This window comes from Pogona vitticeps, chromosome 9 (genome assembly GCF_051106095.1).
Source record: "Pogona vitticeps strain Pit_001003342236 chromosome 9, PviZW2.1, whole genome shotgun sequence".
NCBI lineage: Eukaryota > Metazoa > Chordata > Lepidosauria > Squamata > Agamidae > Pogona > Pogona vitticeps.
In genome coordinates, this window is record NC_135791.1 from 16,674,337 (window position 1) to 16,692,622 (window position 18,286).

Consider the following 18,286-nt stretch of genomic DNA (forward strand, 5'->3'; position numbering starts at 1 on the left):
GAACACACAGCAGGGAATCAAACTCCCAACCTCTGGCTATGCAGCCAGATACCTAAACTACTGAGATACTCAGCTAGCTCCTTTATCATCAACACTACTGTAACACTTCACATCGAACGGTATAATAGAGTAGGGCTTGAGGGCTGAAAGCCTTAGCCTTTTTGAGTGCTAGTGTCATCTGCTACTTACTTGAGCCTCTTCCCTCTGTGCATAGCTGCAGTTCTCACAATAATTTACAAGGTTGTGAACCTTACCAGAAATACTATATTTTTGTAAGGAAACTTGATTTCCTTGGTGGAAATTTGATTTGGTGGTTCATCCGTTGGTGCCCACTCATCCTTTGGGAGGAAGTGGGGAAAGGAAGCCGGGATGCCGCCTCTGATTAGACATCTGCCAGAGGAGGTAGGACTGGGAAGTGCCAAACATCTCTTCAGCTGATAAACAAATCAGAACGAACTGGCAAACTAATGGTTTGTGCCATCTCCAGTAAGCAATCTTTATAATGCAAAAATATTTCTGGACATCTTGGTTTTGAACAGATTTTATTTATTTATTTAAAATATTTATCTGCTGCCTTTCCTTTAAAGGATCCAAGGCAGTTAAAAGAAACAAAGTTAAAAGCTAAAATAATGTCATTACAACATTAACAGATAGTCAGGACTCATTAGCATTACAAAAGACCTGCCCTCAAGAAGATGAAAATGGTTAGAACTGGTTTGTTGTTAAAGATCGAAAATAACATAGCTGAATGCATTCTTGGTGGCTCCTGTGGTGTGTGGCTATTGCCATTGTCATAATGAGTACGTAAGGTAAAGGTAAAGGTTCCCCTTGACAATTTTTGTCCAGTCATGTTCGACTCTAGGGGGCGGTGCTCATCCCCGTTTCCAAGCCATAGAGCCAGCGTTTTTGTCCGAAGATAATCTTCTGTGGTCACATGGCCAGTGCGACTTAGACACGGAACGCTATTACCTTCCCACTGAGGTGGTCCCTATTTATCTACTTGCATATGCATGCTTTCGAACCGCTAGGTTGGCGGGAGCTAGGACAAGCGACAGGCGCTCACTCCGTCGCGTGGATTCGATCTTACGACTGCTGGTCTTCTGACTCTGCAACACAGGCTTCTGCGGTTTAGCCCGCAGCACCACCACGTCCCATGAGTACGTACCCGCACCTAAAAATGTAATGCTGTACTAGTGTGTATCCCACATGTAGCCCAGAGCAAATAATATATTCCATGTGGTCATATTGATGAAGCATGGATGTTATGGGGGTTGTAGAGTTTTACCTCAGGAACTGTGCCACAAACCATGCAATCTAAGCCAATATGGTTATTAGCTCCCCATTAGGAAATACAGATTACATTCTCTGCTTCCTGAATGCCACTGCAAATGTACTTGTTTCAAAAAGTTTTATACCACCCTTTGGTGCTGATATTAATGTGTACTGTCATCTGCTTAATTAGGACCTGCTATCAGATTTTAGAATGATTTGAATTAGTTTGGCACTCCACCAATATAACCAACCCCCTTTTTTCACCCTAAGTTAGACTGTCAGGAAAAATAAGTGATAGGAGAAAACCAACAAGCAGACTTTTATGTCAAATGACACGTCAGCTTGGTTTGGACAGAGAGCACAAATTTGTAAAGGGATCTTAATCCTTAATTACAGTATTAGCTTATGCCTGTCCCCTTATATGATTTGCTGTTTTTTACCTGGCTCTGATTGGTGGACCTTGGAGTCTACTAAAAAAAAAACTCAAATAGGTCCCACAAACCTGAATTTTGCCCATCCTGCTGTTGTTGAAGTCAATCAGAGGACAGGACAGCTCTATTTGAAGGCATCCTTTACTTCAAGCACGGGCAAAGTATGGTCCTCCAGATATTGTTGGACTACAGCTCCCACCTGTCTGAGTCTGAATTCTGTTTAACATCAAGGTTTTTTTTTATTCTTTCAGTTTTTGGCTTCAGACAATCAAAATTGAGCCAGACCCATTGTTTTGGAAAAGCAAATCCATACTGTAATTTATAAAGCAGAGGCTGATTTTCTTCAGAAATTCTTTATTATGCTGCTGTACCCAGCATATATTTACAATATGATCTCTAGTGCCTCTTCCTTTTCTAACTGCAACTTGAACATCAGGAATTTCTTGCTGTATATATGGTAAGTCCTTGTTGCAAAACCTTGAGCATCACCTTGCTTGCATGGAAAATGAACGAAATTTTCCTATAGTTACTGCATTTATTGGCATCTCATTAGGAACTCGAATGTACATCGAATGATTCCAGTCATTGTTTTGTTTTCCATATCTGTTGACATATTCCTGGTAGGATTTTGATAGAGTCAGCTTCTGTAGCTTGGAATAGTTCTATTGTTTAGAGTTTGCTAGGGACCAAGTTTTGCAGAAAAGAATTGAAAAGGGTTACACAAGATAGCTTCAAAACAAGTTGTGCAAGTTATGTGCTGCATGCCAAGTATCAATTATTTCTCCATAAACCTTGCCTGTCATCAGCAAAAGGATGCAATTGCATATGCTAATATAGACAAACAGACATAAATTTAGAAATGACTGATGTCATTTGAATAGATACATAAAGGCAGTCCGAAAACCAGCAAAATCAGGGAGCTGGACAGGGAACAGATTGTATTTGTCTTCGGTGTGGAAGGCATGGTCACTCTCAAATTGGCCTCCTCAGCCACACTAGACGCTGTTCCAAGTCCTCTATTCAGAGCACGTTACCATAGTCTCTCGAGACTGAAGGATGCCTAATCTAATCTAAGATACAGAAAGCACCTCAAAAGTGGTGGGGAAGATGGTGACCAGATGCCCTTGTCTGCTCAGCCAACTGTGCAGATTGTAACTATAAGCACACCATTTCAAGCCCACTGCTGCTTGCCCTCCTTCAAGAATCTTTGTCTTTAAAAATGACTTAAACTGAACAACTCTTCATACAGAGGATGCTCGCAAATGCAGGATGTTCCCGTGACCAGCCTTCGAACGGAGGGCTCTCGTCTGTAATGTGGGATGAATGGCCACCCTAGAAAAGAGCTTATTGTTACCTCTTTCCTCACTTGGCAAAGGGACATATTTCAACTGCAGCTGAGTTACGACCCAAAATGCAACAATAAAAATTAAATAAAATCAATCAATTAATTAAATCAAAATGAGATTAAGTGGTTGGATCTTATTGTATAAATGAATGTCACAATACCAACTCTTTTTTAATATGGGAATAATCCTCATACAACATACAATTACTTATATTTAATTACATGCTTGCATATGGAATATGCTAATAAAGATAGTTGATTAGATTAGACCTTTGTGATTATTAAAGTACAAACCTGAGTCCCATGACATAAAATGCCAACTCGGTGAACTATTTTGCAAATGAACCTACCTTGGTTCTTTGAGAGAGGGCAGGAGCTGGGGCAATTCTCAGTTAGAAATGATCTCTAGTGCTTTTTCTGTCCGACTGTTATCCCCAGTCTACTCCATGAGCCATTCCACAAAGCCAGTTCAAGGAGCAATCATTAAAAAAGCCCTACTGATTTGTATTTCTGTGCCTTATATAGCAGATACACCTCACCATGGTATGTCTTCTGCTTATCTTTGCATAAGGAGATGATCAGGGTTTTAATAACATTTCTACCTCCACGCCTACACATATCCAGAAATGGGACATGCTGTTTTTGTTTTTTGGATAGCTGAGATGCATAAGGATAAGTGAAATTTCATTTGGTTCATGCTTTTCTATAGGAACTTTCCAAAATTTGCATATTCCTTCATAACTGCAACAGAAAGAACTTGTAAGTTTTCAAAAACAACAGACCAGGAGAAAGCAAACCCAACAGATTTGTCCACACTACCAGAGGCTGTGAGTACTTAACTTAGTAAAAACTTCGCTTTGAATCCTTGGCTATTCAGCCATGTTAGTGGTACTTTATGAGTCTTGACACCTCTTTTTTTCTGATCAGCTCTTAATTTTTAACAGCTACCTCACAGTAAGCAGGTGCAATATGGACCCCACTGTGCTTGGAGTGACTGTACGTCTTGAATTTGGCCTGCTCAAGAAGCTGAACAGAGGTTCTATTTCTTTGTGTGTGCTGAGTCATTTAAAAAAAATCTGGTACATGCACACTGTCATTTTAACAATATGGGGGTGGAGGAGGTATATGTATACTGACTAAATTCCTACAACAAATCTGTACACACCTTTATAACAATGGTGTGCGATCAAGTCAATTCTGACTTATGGCAATCCTTTTTCCAGGATTTTCCAGGTAGAGAAACTCAGAAATGGTTTGCCATTCCCTTCTTCTGGGGGCGCCCTGGGAATGCGCAGCTTGCCCGGGGCCACACAGGTTGACTCTACTCACAGTGGGCAATCAAACTCCCAAACTCTGGCTCCACAGCCAGGTACTTAAGCCACCGAGCTATCCAGCTGGCTACACACCTTTATAGTGTATCTGAAAATGGGAACTACTGAAGCAAGAAGGAAATGCCCTTTTTGAATGTAAGGTTTCCAGATTTTGTTTTATGAGGTGTGCTAACAGGCTGTAGTACTCAACAAAACAACCTTCTCTTTCTGACTTTCAAACAACAACCAAAGGAAGGTTACCAAAAAGCAGATTGGTTCCACCAGTTTTCTCGCTCTCTGATTTTCAATCTGTAACGCTATTCAGTTATGATGCTGTACAGATCAGGTATATTTTGTGACATATGCTGAAATATTTGCAACTTTACTTGAAAAATCAACATTAGAAGTGGAGCTCTAAAAATGCAGAGCATAAGCCACACTTATTGGTGTACCCTTATGTATACTCCTGGATATGAGTGCCTCCGGCGTGCATGTATTGCACGTAAACCTGTATGTGTTTGCACCAAATTTAGTCCTACCAGTTTCAATGTAAGTGAATATGGGATTGCAACCTTAGTCTTCCAGGGAAAAACATTAGTCCAATTGAAAAGGTATTACTAATGGACATCCTTACAGCAAAATCTTGATTTCACAAAGCCAGGAAATTAATTTGAGAATTTAAGTCATGACCACTCCTGTCACCTTTCGTCACTTAGACAAAGTACAAATTAACCTATTCAACCCTGCTCAGTTCACATGCAACTGCCATAACTCCTCCACCCCCATATTGTTAGGATGACAGGATGATCCACACCCTAATTAAACTGAAATACTCGGATTTAAGCAAATTTAGTCTAATTGATGTCAGGGTGAGGAAAGGAGCTTAATGCCAACTGCCAGCCAATATAACCTGGCTGTAGGTTACTTTACAAGTCTATTTACTCCAGGTTGCCCTGCATAATACATTTTAATGACAACTATTTTGCATCTGAAGTTATATAGAAGGTAAGCCTGTGGCAGTTGCCATGGATTCATTCAAGGAAGACTAGGCATTTGTTTGGTTGCATAGATGTGTCAGACGTTTCTGTTAAGATGTGTTCCCACCACAAATGTAACTTTATGCACACCTTTGGGCCAATGCCTTGATAGGTCTATAGTGCCATTTTGTTCTGCTTTGGTCAAACCTCACCAGGACTATTGCATCCAGTTGTAGGCTGGACAAAATTTAAATTTAAAATTAAAAATTACATCAACTATCTGTAATGCTTCCAGAAGAAGGCAACTAGGATGCTAGATGCATTGGAAACCAAGCCCCATGAAGAATGGTTGAAGGAGTTGGGTGTTTTTAGCCAGGAGAAGACTGAGAGCTGAAGAGCTGTCACATAGAAGATGGAGCAAGGTTGTCTTCTGGTGCTCTAGAGCAGTGGTTCTTAACCTTGGGTCACTCCGGTGTTTTTGGACTGCAACTCCCAGAAGCCTTCACCACCAGCTGTGCTGGCTGGGGTTTCTGGGAGTTGCAGTTCAAAAACACCTAAGTAACCTAAGGTTAAGAACCACTGCTCTAGAGCAGTGGTCCCCAGCCTTGGGCCTCCAGATGTTCTTGGACTTCAACTCCCAGAAATCCTGGCCAGCAGAGGTGGTGGTGAAGGCTTCTGGGAGTTGTAGTCCAAGAACATCTGGAGGCCCAAGGTTGGGGACCACTGCTCTAGAGGGCAGGATCTGAATCAGGAGATTGAAATTACAAGGAACAAGATGCCAACTAAACATTAGGTGGGGTTTCCTGATAGTAAGAGCTGTTTAGGAATGGAAGAGATTGCCTTAGAAAATGATGGACTTTTCTTTGTGGGAAGCTTTTAGAGAGAGGTTAGGTGGCCGTGGCTTAGCTGTGGATTTTCTGCATTGCTAGGGCTAGACCAGAAGACCCTAATCCCCCTTTTCACCTCTACAATTCTGTGATGGATTATCTGTGACTGCACTTCCTGTGGGAAGCTATGATTAGGAACATATGTATCTGCCAAGATCTCTCCTTTCCATTCATTCCCCCCGCCCCAAATCTCAATACTTTTCACCACATTTAGGAAGATTTCCTCTCCTAAATGTAAAAAGTCCTCCAACATTCTACATTTTAAAATCTCAAATTATTTGCAGAAACAAATTTCCGCATGTTGGAATCTGCACATTTTGCACAAAATTCACATATTTTGGAAGACTAAATCAAATGAAATCTTCACGTCATTAGCCATGACAATCAAATCAATAGAACCTGGCATGCAGTAAAGTTCAAACGTGTGTGATGAAGTTTTAATTTTTCTTAATACAATGAAAGGCAACCTATGGAGTACATGATAGGGAATGTGCTCTGCTAATCTTTCTTGTCTAAATTTGATTTTTATTCCTATGGGATTTCAAATGCAAATATATGTTTGCACTTTCACAATGAAAAAAAAAACCCAGCTGGGAGAATTTATTTTATCCAGGAAATACTGCAGGTCAGGAAAGAATTGAGAATCTTTTGCCTTTTGCTTTCTAAATCAGACTCATGACCCCCCACCAGGTAATTTTTTAAAATGGCACTTAGTTATGCATTTGCCTGTCAGAGAGATGCTCAAAGGCATTTTTTTTAAAAAAAGTAATCAACATTTCTGCATTATGGAACATGTAGGCATCCTTCAGTCTCAAGAGACAGTGGTAACATGCTCTGAATAGAGGTCTTGGAACAGAATTTAGTGTGGCTAAGAAGGCCAATTCGAGAGTGACAATCCATTCCATACTGAAGACAAATACAATCTGTTCCCTGTCCAGCTCCCTGATTTTGCTGGTTTCGGGACTGCCTCTTTGCCTCGGCCTGCTGGACAAGGGTCTCTTCAAATTGGGAGAGGCTGTGATGCACCACCTGCCTCCAGGCTGAATGCTCAGATGTCAGGGTTTCCCATCTGTTGAGGTCCATTCCTAAGGCCTTCAGATCCCGCTTGTATGTTATGGAACTTACTAATATGAGATTACACATATTAAATTGTGGAATGTTGTTGTTTAGTCATTAAGTCATGTCCGATTCTCCGTGACCCCAGAGGACACCAGGCTCTCCTGTCTTCCACTGTCTCCTGGAGTTTGGTCAAATTCATGTTGGTTGCTTCGATGACACAGTCCAACCATCTTGTCCTCTGTCATCCCCTTCCCAACATCAGGGGCTTTTCCAGGGAGTCTTCTCTTCTCATGAGATGGCCAAAGTATTGGAGCCTCAGCTTCAGGATCTGTCCTTCCAGTGAGCACTCAGGGTTGATTTCCTTCAGAATGGATCGGTTTATTCTCTTTGCCGTCCAAGGGACTCTCAAGGGTCTCCTCCAGCACCACAATTCAAAAGCATCAATTCTTCGGTGGTCAGCCTTCTTTATGGCCCAGCTCTCACTTCCATACATCACTACTGGAAAAACCATAGCTTTGACTATCCGGACCTTTGTTGGCAAGATGTCTCTGCTTTTTAAGATGTTGTCTAGGTTTGTGATCGCTTTCCTTCCAAGAAGCAGGCATTTTTAAAATTCGTGGCTGCTGTAACCATCTGCAGTGATCATGGAGCCCCAGAAGGTCAAACCTGTCACTGCCTCCATATCTTCCCCTTCTATTTTCCAGGAGGTGATGGGACCAGTGGCCATGATCTTAGTTTTTTTGATGTTTAGCTTCAGACCATTTTTGCGCTCTCCTCTTTCACCCTCATTAAGAGTTTCTTTAAGTCCTCCTCACTTGTACTTAATTATCTAACTCAATTTCCCTGTTTTTCTGAGTCCCATTTTGGGAGTATAAACAAATTGTGCTCTCAACACCAGTGGCAAAAGAGTTCCCAATTTTCTGGTATGCACTGTTCAAGCAGGTTCAAAGCAAGGCGGAGGTGGCAAACCGAGGTTATCTCTTTGTGTTTGTTTGCATTCTGATAAAGGCAGTCCACCCAATTCCAGTGCCAGTTATTTTGTGGTTCTGAGTCACCTGGAAAAATTGTCAGTGAGCACGTTGTGAACTCAGAAGTTTAGACCTTTTCATTTTTGTCTGTGCGGAGGTGATTTTTAGTGCCAAACTAATGCATCAATGCTGTGATAAGGTGATCTATCACTAAACTCAGTAGTTTAATTTAGTAGCCATACCCCATCCTTTGAAGAACGAAACAACTGAACACTGTTCGAATCTCTCTGGTTTTTAAAAAAGTTAGTTAAAAGTTTGAACTCATCTGTTCTGCTTCTGCAGCAGAAGAATATTTCCAGGTAGGTGCTGTTTTTGCATTTATTGACATGCTTTTAATTTGTCCATGTAACCTGTTTTTGTTTTGATTTTAATTTGGTTATCATTCACCTCTTTGATGCTGTTTTTGGCAGAAAGGTGGAATAAGCCTTCAATAAATAAATAGATAATTAGGAGCTCTAACAGCTGAGCCCCTAGCATGTGGCAGCCATCCTTTCCTCACATATACACAGAGAGGGTTCATCCAGGTTGGACGGGTGCCATGTTGTAAGCAAGGAGCTTCTAGGAGAGTGTTGCAATAGAGAGGTACAAAAGCCCTGTTTAGAGATGCTCTAATGATAGGGTGGCAGGCACTCTGCCTCTCATTCTAAGCCAGCTTCACCAGCAGAGTCATCTGAGTGACATGGACCTGCCTGCAGGCAGAATGTGGGAAAGGCAGTGTTGCCACAAAGACAGCTCCAGCACCAGTGGTGATGTGTTTCGGTTGGATATCAGCAATGCCAGCCTCATCCCTACCGTTAGCATAAAGAAATTATCTATCTATCTATCTATCTATCTATCTATCTATCTATCTATCTATCTATCTATCTATCTATCTATCTATCTATCTATCTATCTATCTATCTATCTATCTATCTATCTATCTATCTATCTATCTATCTATCTATCTATCTATCTATCTATCTATCTATCTATCTATCTATCTATCATCAGTTCTTCAGCAGCAGGGCATTGGTGGTGCTGCTGGTGGTGGGAACACATGTTTCCCCTCCCCTGAGGGCTTATTTCACTTTGGAGAGTTTCTGCTCTGGGCAGGTCCCCAATATGGCCCAACTGTGCATCAGTACCCAGCTTCCAAGACAGAACTGCCCAGTCCCTTTCCCCAGTGGGTGGGGTGGCTCCACTACATCCGTCTTTGCACATCAGCACCAGAGAAGTTATTGCAGAGTTTTGAATTTTTGCTAACATTTATATTTGTTATGCAGCAGAAGTACAGGCTCACAAAGGAAGATAGCTTCAATTCCCCAGAAAGTCCACCGCTTTCCAATTACCTGGCACTTAGAGTCTCAATAACTCACACTGAGACCTTTGTAGGAGAAAGAATAAAAAATGTTTCATTACTCATAGTTGTGAACAGATCAACAGCAAACAAACACTGCTTCCAACAGACTAAAGAGAGAGAAACGGAAAGCACTCAGAAGAGAAATGGGGTTCTCTTTGAATTGCAGCTAATTCATAAGGGGCCAAGGAATATGACCAGTTATATGACCTATACACACCCCTGCACCTCATCAGTTAGTTTCAGTTAGGTAAAGGTAAAGGTTTCCCTTGACAATTTTTGTCCAGTCGTGTTCGACTCTAGGGGGCGGTGCTCATCCCTGTTTCCAAGCCATAGCGCCAGTGTTTTGTCCGAAGACAATCTTCCGTGGTCACATGGCCAGTGCGACTTAGACACGGAACGCTGTTACCTTCCCACCGAGGTGGTCCCTACTGATCTACTTGCATTTGCATGCTTTCGAACCGCTAGGTTGGCGGGAGCTGGGACAAGCGACGGGCGCTCACTCCATTGCATGGATTCGATCTTGCGACTGCTGGTCTTCTGACCCTGCAGCACAGGCTTAGCCCGCAGCGCCACCATTTCCCTAGTTTCAGTTATCCATAGCAAATTATGCAGACCTCACACAAAACTTGGTATGACAGTAGCCATTGATCCATTTTATGGTTTAGCGGCTCACTTGCTGCACTGATCTGTCAATTGCTATGACTGGTTGCCAGTGCTAAGAAGTAAGGCAGTCAGTCTAAGCATGTTATGCCCATATGTTCATGCAGACAATCCAGACATTGCTCTACCCCCCCCCCCCGGCGTCCATACATCCTCGCTTCTTGAAAGGCAGGAAGCTCTCACCTGTGCTCAAAGTATAGCATGTTGGTGTGTCCAGGCACTTATATGTGATGATTGGAAGACCAAGTTGCTGTAAAATACTATTGCTCTTTCACCTCATCATCCAAAACATCGTTCATGTCAGAAGCATCACAGTAAAACTAATAAGCAAATCAGATAATGTTAACTGAATAACGCACAACATGAAGAACATTGGGGGCAGCTACTATCAAGTCTTCCATAGTATGTGTTGAGGGATGGAAGAGTACAGTAACATAGGGGTGAAGTTGCCTGTTCGTCTCATCACTTGTAAAGGACTGGGTTGGTGTGAAACCTAAAAATGATGGGAAAGGAGGAGGCAAATGAGATTTTATTTATTTATTTATTTATTTATTTATTTATTTATTTATTTATTGCACTTATATGCCACCCATCTAGACATAGTCTACTCTGGGCGGCTCACAGGAATGATATACCCCACCGAACATAAACTTACATTTATTTTGGTCTCACACTGTTCCTCTCCTTGTCCCTTCCAACTGCACACCATCCCGAATAATGAGGGGTCTTGATGATTCTCCAAGTAATAAGAGTTCAAGCCAGACTTCTACCCTGGAATGTCTTGGCAGTTGAGTGTGTGTCTGTCATTTCATCCACAATTATTCATAAGTGCCATTTAATAATATAATTTAACAGTCTAAGGAGCTGATAAGCAGGCATACTCCACGAGTCTCTATAAGATATAATGGTAGATAATTGCAAGCTGCAATTAATTGGAGTCATATAAACAAACTCATACCTCTGGCTTGGCATATTCTGGAGTGAGAGTCACACCCCTGCAATTGGATAGGAATCCAAGCCATTGGTGGCAATATGGAGGCCTTTCTCTTATGAAGGCGAAGGGCTGTCCGGTGCTTTCTATGCAAATAGTCCCCATCTTAAATCTGGGTATGTCTAAGTAGAGCTGTTTATTGGAGGGCTGCTACACATCAGTGTAGACTAAAACTTGGAAATGTCACTTTTTTTGGGCTACCACTTGTGGAATCCCTAGCCAGACACTGCACTACCTAGATTATTTGTCTGACTCGGATGTTGATGATAGTCACCTGATTATTTAAAAACAGGTAACTATTTTGAGAAACTTATCACAGCTTACCCTTACCTCAATATCAGACTTGGCCAAAGACATACAGCTGCCTGAGGCAGAACAACAAATTGACTCCATGGTTCAGTGGGCTGGGTATCTGCCTGCGGAGGCAGAGGTTTGATTCTCTACTGCAGTGGTCCCCAATCTTGGGCCTCCAGATGTTCTTAGACTACAACTCCAAGAAGCCTTCACCACCACCTCTGCTGGCCAGGATTTCTGGGAGTTGAAGTCCAAGAACATCTGGAGGCCCAAGGTTGGGGACCACTGCTCTACTGTGTCTTCCAAGAGAAGAGCCAGCCTTTGTAGCCTTGGGCAGGGTGCATTGCCTCAAAGCACCCCCCCCCCACGAAAGGGGTATGCTACATACCTATAAAACCCCAGAAAGGGTTAATTGGAATAGACTTGATGGCACATAATCATTATTATACTAGCCACCCAAGTATAGATGTGTGTGATCAAAACCCAACCTAAGTTTATTGATCAAAGTCAGATTACAGTATTGAAAGGAACAATACCAAAAGCTAACACAATAAATTAATCTTTTGTCCATAGTTGTAGAGAATAATTTTTCTCAAAGTCACGCACATGGTGTGGAGTCAAACACCTTCAGATCAATAAATGTTGCATACAAAACAACTCTTTATGTTTTTACATATTTATCAATAAAGTAGGCAAAACAACAATCTAGAGTATATCACCTCCGGCTATAACTTGTTTGCTCTACTGCCATAATATCTTCAGCTTGAATCCAGTCAATCAATTTAATATAGAGGTGCTTAACATAGAGCTTACTTATTACACGCAACAAATTGACTGGGTGATAATTGGCAGGATCAGTTTTATCTCCTTTTTTAATATATATGTAATAAGCATGTTTGATCAATGAGGGAGGATAAAACTTTCAAGAAAGGGGCCCACCAGGTGATGCAAGATTTTATAAATTCTGGAGGTAAAAAATCCAGTCCTGGTGCCAATGAATGAGAGTTTATTGTTTATTTGTTGAAACTGGTAGAACAAATGGGGAGATTTTCCATTACTGCTGCTGTTTGAGTATACTTAGGATTAAAATGAGAAAATAACACCTTATTATAATACCTTTCCAGAAAATAATACATGCATCCATTTATTGGGGCCACAAATATTATTAATTAAATATGTTATTGTGTGCCACGAAAGACCGATATCCATATCATTGGAAGCTTTTATCAAAATTTGACAAGCATTTTAAACTGCTTGTTGCTTCCCCCCCTTAATCAATTATTTATTTTATTTTATTTTTATTTTATTTAAAATATTTTTACACCACACTTCCCCTTAAGAAGGAACCAAAGCAGTTTACATAATTAAAAAACAATATTTGTTTGGCAAGGGATAAAATGAGATAAAAATAAATTTACTTTTTATTCTTCAGTTTATAAAAATTACTCTAGGATAGACTATATACAATATTTGTATCTTAAATTTGATTTTTAGAGTGATTTATACAGATGTTGAGAGTAATTGGTCATACTTTATTGAATATGAATATTAAAATTAAATGTTATTAGAGAAAAGCCAAAAGATGGAGAATAGATGCTAGTATATTTTGGCAAAATAATACAGTAGATAAAATAGAAAGAAAATGATTGAAATATGGGAAATTAATGATAGAGAAGGTTGCAACCAGAGTAATATGGGGATATTATGGAATTACTGATAAAATGAATTAGTATTATGAAATTATATAATTTTAAAAGACAATGAGAAAAATATATTAAAAGGGTTGAGGAATAAATAACGTTATTGGAGAGGAAATATTTTATGGATAAGGATAAAAAATGCTACAAAAAATTAAGCAAAAAAGAAAGAAGCAGAGAATATCAAAATGAAAGTTTAGATAAATGTAATATACAATAGGAACCCTGTATCCATGGAGGATTGGTTCCAAGCCCTGTGTGGACACTGAAAACTGTGTATAATAGTGAACCCTATACATAGCATGGTCTCTGATTCCCTCTAGCAGCCAGTTTTAGAAATTACATCATGGAAATAAATATTCCTTGATTTTTTCTTTTAATATTTTTAATATTTTCAGACTGTGGATAAGTGAAACTGCGGATACCGATACTACAATTACAGAAATCCTGTTGTATCTGAAAAGAGAATTTTTAAAATTCAAGAATGTTGGCCAGGGCCTTCCAACTTTGAAAAAGCCGGGAATCATATTGGAGTAGTTAAAAATGAAAGGGGAAAAAGATGTAATTTGATGGAGAAAATGGGAGTCTTTCAATATTTTTTTAATCAGAAATTATATACTGGGGAGAAGCTTTATTTGGGAAGAATTATGACACATATTTAGAAAAAATTGGGCAATAGACTTCAAGATAGAAAAGAAGAGATAGAAGAAATAATTAATAAATTAAAAATAGGCAAGACTCCAGGAATGGATGGTTTGGGACCAGAGTATTATAACATTTTTAAGAAAGACCCTGGTACCTAAATTGATGTCTCTTTTTAATAAAATTATAGAAGGTGAAAAGTATTCCATTATCTTGGAAACATTCATTAGTCATATAAATTTCAAAAACAAAGATCTAACTGATCCAGGATCCTATATACCTATTTCCTTAATAGATCAAGACACTGATATGTTTTTGTCATAGGAAGACAAATGGCAAATTTAACTAGAAGAGTGTTAAATGTAATAAGAAAAAAGGTGAAGGCACGAATAATTGCATTAGATATTTCCAAGGCATTTGATTGTATTGAATGGCCAGCATTAAAAATGATAATAAAATTTTAGGTTTGGGGGAATAGTTTAAACATATGATAAGATAGATCAATTATATTCAGGAAATACTGCAACAATATTAGTAAATGATTGAACATTTACTTAGACAAGGATATGCCCTTTCCCTGGTATTTTTGCTAGTGAATGCTGTTAGAGAAGATAAATTTATTAGTGGTATTGGTCATAAAAATACTGTAGAGTTAAAATTAGTTTATTTGCTGATGACACGTTTTCATCAAGAGAAAGCCTATTAAAGGTTATGGATAGGGTAAACTGTGTGATGCCCAAGCCTCCCTAAGGAGCACCCAGCATTCGGTCAGAGAGTTTGACAAGCCACTTACCTACCACCTTTGTGCTGGGGCAAGTCCCAAGACTGCAGCAGTGTGTAGCATATGCCCTTTGAACAAGTCTGACCTTAAAAGAACACTTTACCTTTACTCAGTACTTTGCAAGTACAGACACATGGGCTTAGTGATTCCTTAGAACTCACAACAGCTCAGTTAGGTACGACTCTTAAAGATAGCTAGTTTGTGGCCCTCTCCACCTCCTGGATTTAGGCAGACCCTGGTGTTCAAGAGACCAGTCCTTTGCAGGAATTTTTATAATTAATTTTTATTAGAAAAATAGAGTTTCTTAGAATCAGTTTATATTGCTCAAGCTTTAGCATAAAGAACATATTCAAAAATTATTACAGTTAAATAAAATAACTAATCCCCATTAAAATAATAAATACTACTAAGCTAGGCTAAGGTGGGCTACAGTGGGCTAGCCCCACCTCTTTCTTTCTTTTTCCTTACATCCTCCCTCAATCAAGTTCCTTTATCTCCCATCATCATGGAATTGAATTCCAGAACAGAATTCTCTCTCACACATAACCCATCATCCATTTTCTACACTCTCTAACTCTTCCCTTCTTCTTGACAATTCTGGCTGTTAACCAATTAGCTGCGACACCTTCCTCCTCCCTTGATTCCCATGAAAGTCCAGGTGTTTTATCTCTTCTCCAATAAGCTCAGAATGTTGAGTCTTCCACAGCCCCCTTGATTCGACCTTCAGCTCTATCTCGAACCATGCTGTACCGATCTTTAGAAAAACACTCTCATAGCACTTAGAAAAACACATTCCAACAACTCTCAAATCATCTGACTCCATTTTACATTTCTCTGACCACATATCCCATCATCATGACAAACTGTACTTAAAAGAATTTTAAGCTGTCAAACCTACAGTTCAATGCATTCCAATGGGGGAGAAAAAAAATCACCGAAAATTAACGAAGACTCAGAACAAAGCCAAATTAAGTTTGCAAAGGTTTTACAAGGTGCACTAACGATTCCAAGCTTTTAAAACAGTTTTTGAACATTTTAAGACACACTTAAAATAGCGAAAACGGACATTGCTAAGCGAAACAGGGGGACCTAAACTGTCATCGCTAAGCGAAGCAAGGTCCCGAACATCGCTATGCAAAATTTCCCCATAGGAAACATCGCTAAACGGAGCGCAAGATCACTCCAAAAACCTCATCACTAAGCGAATACATTGTTAAATGAGGCAATCGCTAAGCGAGGCACCAATGTATCAATTCATTGATTTTGTGTTAATAAAGGGGAAGAGACCTTCATAAGAATCAGAGGGACTCCATAGAAAGGGAGGGGGAAATGTCTGTCTCACAAATGGGAAGGGGAGACAACATGATTTGTATGGGTTTTTTTGTTATGTGTCAATAGACATTTTTAGAAATTTGTTTAATTGAAAAAATACAGGCTTCTAAACAAAGTACAGGGAGAGGAAACAGAGTTGCACAGGACCCAGAGTTAAAATTGCTATAATGGAATATAGGAAGGTGACCTATGAAACAGAGTGATAGACAAATTTTGAACTTTTTCAGTGACTTTGATTTTATAGTCTTACAATAGACATACTGTAGCTGATAGAACCTCTCCTGGTTAAGGGATTCAGATGTGACTCCTTAGTAGCCACCTCCTCAACATAGGGTGGGAGAGCTGGAGATTACCATGCCTTGTTGCAACAGATCTGGAAGGGGTGCAGAGAAGAGCAACAAAGATGATAAGGGGACTGGAGGCTAAATCCTATGAAGAACGACTAAAAGAACTAGGTATGTTTAGCTTAACGAAGAGAAGACTGAAGGGAGACATGATAGCAGTCTTTTAATATCTGAATGGTTGCCACAGGGAAGAGGGCATCAATTTATTCTCCATTGCGTCTGAGGGCAGGACAAGAACCAATGGGTGGAAACCTGTCAGAGGGAGATCCAACCTGGAAATGAGGAATTTCCTGATGGTGAAAACCATTAAGCAGTGGAACAGCTTGCCTCCCAATGTGGATGCCCCATCGCTGGAGGTTTTCAAGAAAAGGTTGGACAGCCATCTGTCCAGGATGGTATGAAGTATCTTGCCTTGATCAGGGGGTTAGACTAGAAGACCTCCAAAGTCCCTTCCAACCCTACAATGGTTCTATGATTCTATGATCTCAGGGCAACTGTAACAGCCATAACCCCCTGCACCTACCTGCCATATTTTTTGTTATTATGACATATGAGGTAGTAAATCCCACTAGCGCCGCTTCCCATGCCTGATAATAAAAATTCAATAGCACCAAAGTAAGTAAATGTCAGTGTTCTGCCTGATGTAACCAGGCCTGTATGACCAATGGTAGGGCCGACCCTGCCCAATGCAAAGATTTGTAATGTTCTCTTTTCCTCAGAATATTAGCCCATGCCACCTATTCTTCACAGGCCTTGCTTCTCTGTCTTGCCACACTGAGGGAGGCAAAGAAGACCGTCACCAGAAATTGTGCTTTCTTGGTTATGGCCCCTACCCTATGGTATAGGTTCCTGGTGGACATTTGTCAAGCCTCTTCCCTCCCATCCTTTAAGAGGATGCTGAAGATGCTGTTGTTCCAAGAAGCATTCAAGGGCATCCTCCCTTAAATTTATTCCTATTTATCTTTCCCAGAGTCCAGTATCATTTGGGGTGCTAGGTATTTATTGTATGTTTTCACTTAGGGATGTTTTCTGTTGGTTTCTTAAGTGCTTGGGGTTTCTGCCCACTATTTTGTCTTAAACCGCTTAGTGTTCTGCACTAAGTCAGGATAAACAAACAAAGATATAAAACAGTGTACCCTGATATGCATGAATTGTAAGATTGCAGCCACAACATGACAAGGTGGCGGCGGACTGGCGTGGAAAACGTTTCCTTCAGCATTACTCTAAGTTTATTCATTTATTATGGACATATATTTTGGCTCACAAACTGATAAACAGAAGAATACAATTGGAACTGTTTGGAAAAAGTCTCTCAAGAGGTATGAGGGATAAATGGAGATTTGGACCTTCATTTCCCCATTCCTTGTCTGGTATTCTAACCACGATATCACATTGCTTCTCTTTATGAACATTCTGATTTCACTTTAAAACAACAATAAAATGTTTTTAATTGTTTTGCATTTCCCATTTTATTACTTGTATCTAGAGCTTTTTTTAAAAAACTCATCACCCTTTGCTGTTTCAGTTGATTAATGAATACGGAATTTAATAATTTGCAATGAAGGAGCAAATACTTGTTCAAACACTCAAGTTGTAATGAAATTCTCTGAGCCTCCTTGGGCCAGTCCTTAAGGATTAGCATAATCAACTCTACAAGGTCACTGTGAGCATATCAAATTCTGTGTGTTTGTGTGAAATTGTGCATAAGGCCCTCAGCTTCTCTTCAAAAGAGTGCAATTTTTAGAAATGTACCAAAACACTTTAATTCTTTTTGACATCTCCCAGCATTGCCCAGTGACCTCTTCGCTAGGGAGGCTGGGGGTGGCAGTAAGCCTTGGAACAAGCTCGGAGAAGGCTAGAGAGCATCTGGGGAAAAGTTCCTTCGAATGATAATAGG